At 38.4% G+C, this 4,511-nt stretch overlaps 1 non-coding gene across 1 annotated transcript; it reads left to right on the forward strand.

The window, feature by feature from the left end:
- The first annotated feature begins 4,088 nt into the window (after positions 1 to 4,088).
- LOC130709625 (small nucleolar RNA R71) lies at positions 4,089 to 4,195 on the forward strand. Its single transcript, XR_009010104.1, has one exon. It is a non-coding gene; the product is annotated as a small nucleolar RNA R71 (small nucleolar RNA).
- Positions 4,196 to 4,511: the final 316 nt, after the last annotated feature.

Genomic DNA, 4,511 nt, shown 5'->3' on the forward strand with positions numbered 1-4,511 from the left:
TACTCATTTCGGCCGGGTGCGGTTTTCGACGGTAGAATTTTACCAAACCCGCACCCGCCCGTTCTCACCCGTTTCAGACCATTTCATTTTTCCGTCTTATCCGCTGGACCGACCCGGACCGACCCATTGCTTCTTTTTTGTTCGGTTATGTCGGTTTTGGGTCGGGCCAGTATATTTTGCTCAGCCCTAGACGAGAGTATTGAGAGCAACTTTTCTTGAGCCGTTTTTCCTAGAGTTAACCCTAGCACCACTTTGAGCTTTTTGAAGAACTTTTTTTATTTTAATAATTTATTTTGATCATGGAAGTCATGCTTAGCTAAACCTCCGTAGGTACTTGAGGTGTTTGATTTGACTCTTTTGATCTTATGTTTTGATATGCTTTTAGACTCATGAATCCTATTTTTATTTATGAATTTCTCATCTTTTATCTATGAATCTTTATGCATGAAGATTAACTTTGCTATTTTGTATGCGATTGAGAAATCGGTAGAAAATAGGGATCCGGTGAGAAATTGATTAGGAACGCCTACGCCTTAGAGATAAGGGTAACTTCTAGTTGTGTTGGCTAGTAACTAAGTACTTTAATTCTCCAATTAAATTCGTCTAGGAACTAAGAGATTAGTGTTAGCAGTTTAATTGGAAGTTCTACGTAGTTAAGAGATTATCGCGTAGAAACTTAGGCAAGCACCATAAATCAGTTAGGAAATTCATGAGTTAGTTAGTCTATTAAGAACATAAGTGAGATTGATGAAATCCTACCCCAGGTACTTCCCCTTTTGATTGCTTTCAATACTACGTACTTGCTTTTCGCTGAACTTTGCAACTTTAAATTAAGTTCTTTTTCAACAATTATTTACCTCCAAAAACCTTTTTACTTAGTCTTTTTCATTATTTAATAGGTTAAATTGATTTAGACGACCGCAATCCTTGAGTTCGATAATTTTTTTTTTTGAGAACAAAAGAGCTATATTAATAAGATAGAAATAAAGTACAACCCCCGAAAGGAAGAAACCACATAGAAAAAAAAAACCCGCAAGAAAATACACAAAACCCAACTGAAGAATAAAAACGATAACAAAGAGACACCAACAACTTAAAGCCCCAAGAGCCAACTAAAACCCCAAATCCAGAAACACCAAAAGAAGCGGCACAAGGAACCTATAAGTTAACTGGCCAATTTTCCTTCAGGTCCTTGGCCAGTCCACGAATGGCCTCTTCATCACTGTCAGGGAAAACCAAGCCTGCCGACTTACCCAAAAGCCAAGCGTGTGAATAATAATTAGACACAGCATACGTCGATCTCTATCCTTTGAACGTCAAGTCATCAGTCCATCACTCGCCGCCTGGCATAGGTGTATCTTCATTTCCTTGCCGGGGCAACACCGCGTCCCACTAATGTAAACGCACGACCCAGGGGTCAATCATCTAACACGAAGAAGTCTATACTCTCTAATCGACAAACATATAACAGGATCAAGGACTAGCCCCTTAATCGATCCAAATAATATGAGTTAGGGTCTAACCTCATAAACAAATAATAAATAGTATGACTAAGGTCCATCATCTAAATCAACTAACACATAATAGGATTAAAGTCCAGCCACTTTAATCCAAGGACAAATAATATTATTAAGGTCCAACCACTTTAATCAAATAGCAAAAATAGGATTAAGGTCCAGCCACTTTAATCCACAAGCAAATAATAGGATTAAGGTCCATCCTCTTTAATCCATAAGCAAATAATAGGATTAAGGTCCATCATCTTTAATCCAATAACGAATAATATGATTAAGGTCATACCACTTAATCAAAGAGTAATTAATAGGATTAAGGTCCAACCACTTTAATCCAGGGGTAAACAATACGATTAAGGTCCATCCTCTCTAATCGATGGATAAATACTATGATTAAGGACAAACCTCTTAATCAAAGAATAATTAATAGGATTAAGGACAAGCCCCTTAAGTAAGTCATGTAGGTATGCAAGAGCTAGCAAACCACGATTCGTCCTCACCCGGATACGTGTCTAGCTATGGTTCATGTCTCTATCGTTTTTCCCTAAGGTAAACGTCGGTCCTTTGACCAATCACTTCACAACAAGGAGTAGCACCTGCACTGAATGACGGTTCTACTCATAACGGCTCCTCTCCATGATGTTCACAACTCAAATCATTATCTTTCCTCGAACCTCGAATCTTCGACCCTTCCCATTTTCGAGCTCATTTCATATCCTAAGTTTTCCTCAAAATGGGTTATCTTCATTATTCAAAGTGTTCTATTTTGAGTTAATTCATTATGGAATTTATTCTCAAATCAAGTCTTATGCATTCATTTATTTCAAAGTCTACAGATTAAAGATCCCCATGTCCTTGTTTAGGCGAAAGCCTCGATCCTCCATGTCAACAGTAGCACAGTCCTTCCGACAGATTCTACTTGCTAAATCTCATAACACTCCGCATTCGAAGTCATATGATATACCCATAAGGTTTGGGCATAAAACAAGATTCATGCACTTTTGCAATTTAAAGGAATAGAACATGTCTATCCACTATAAAACAATAAGACGGAAACCAGTAAACGACCGAAGCCTCCAGAAAACGGAGACGCACACCTCTATCAGTTCACAACGGCCGAAGCCTCAGAAATCATTTTCCCAGTCCAGTACAACAGTCATAATCAAAAGCAATAAACAGGTTGAAGTTATCGATGCCTAAATCATATAGCTAATAACTAGGAGAGTTGCCCTTACCTTCGCTAATGTTTCTTTCTCCTTCGCCTTTCCTCAAGCGTTCCAATTTCCTCGAGTCCCAAGCTTGCATGTCTCAAACCTTAAGCAAAAGTACGAATACTTAATCATTAAGTAACAACTCGACTTAAAACGACTACCAAAACCGGAAAAGCTTTCTAAGCTTTAGGAATGCAACACTTAGGCACGAATAAGAGGATTACCCCGAATGAGTGAAATTGACCCAAAACTCAAGTTTCAAGTAAGCAAGTAGCAAGTACACAATTAATGTTCTAACTTCAAATTAAAAGCATGAAACTTGTCAACAACCATAATTGATTATCCTAATCATGCTCCTAGTGCATTTGGACATTTTCTCCACTCATTTTCTACTTTAAACTCACGGCCTCAAGCCCCCTTTTTAGCATACAATTTCATATTCATTTTTACGCATGCCATCACCGAAACATGGTAAACAACAACAATAAGTAGCAACAGCAAAACAACGACAACAGTTACAGCAAAACAGCAACAATAATAGTAATTACAGCAGGTCAGCAACAACAATTACAGCAAAAACAGAAACTTATGTAGGAGCTTTTTAGGATATTTTTAGTATTTTAGTAATTTTATTTATTTGTGGTTAGGATCTTTTTATTCTGTGAATATGGTCCTTTAATTTGATTAGGATCTTTTTATTTTCATATTAGGATATTTTTATTTTCAGAATAGGATCTTTTAATTTTAGAATAAAATATTTTTAGTTTTATTAGGGTTTTCCTATTTCTCTATTTAAGTAGTTGTAAGGCATAAGCCATAGGAAGTTTTTTATTATTATTAAAAAGAGTTTTCTCTTCTTCCTTGGTGGATTTCAGTTTATCAACTCTGGATGATTCAGTTTAATTTTTAGGGTTTTAGTGCTGGCTATCTCCCTTTCTAGTGGATTCCAGAAACCTTTTCTTTTAGGATTTGTGCTTGCAATCCTAGTACGACTTCCGCTGTATCAAGTGGTATCAGAGCAGGTTTCTCTTGTCTCTTTTATTTGCTTGATCAACCATGGAAGATCAACCAATGACCAAAGCAGACCTGAAGGATGTTACCGCGACCCTAATTGCTATGACACAACAGATGACACAACAAATGGCGACGTTCACGACAGCTATATCGGCGCATTTCAACCACTCCTCTTCGGGCTTGGCGGTCATTACTAGAGTTCATGGCTCTCAAAGTCATCTTTTCAATCAGCTCATACCCAACTTGTGGAAGAAGGGCATCGAACTCACCGTTTGAAGCCGCATCTAAACCAAACCTTGAAGAATATTTGAGACCATCATAGAACGTAGCCACTTGCTCTACTTGGGTGAGGTTGTGTTGTGGACACTTCCTCAATAGCTTTTTGAAACGTTCCCAAGCTTCATAAAGGTTTTCATCGGCAGCTTGGGCAAACGTCATTATGTCATTCTTCAACTTTCTCAAGAGGGCTCTTGGAACAAATCTAGTGGTGAACTTCTCGACAAGATCCTCCCAAGATGTAATGCTACCTTGGGGCTGTGAGTTCAACCACTCTTCGGCTGTGTCCCTCAATGAGAATGGAAACAAGCTCAAGCGGATTCTGTCCGCTGAGACATTTTGTACTCTATAGGTGTTGCAATTGCGGATGAACCGCTCCATGTGCGCTTGAGGATCCTCGAGAGCACCTCCACCATACTGATTTTGGCTCACCAAATTGATAAATGTCGGTCTCAGCTCAAAGTTTCCCATGCCTTCAGGGAAAACAATGTTGCCG

The sequence above is a fragment of the Lotus japonicus genome, chromosome 3 (genome assembly GCF_012489685.1).
Source record: "Lotus japonicus ecotype B-129 chromosome 3, LjGifu_v1.2".
NCBI lineage: Eukaryota > Viridiplantae > Streptophyta > Magnoliopsida > Fabales > Fabaceae > Lotus > Lotus japonicus.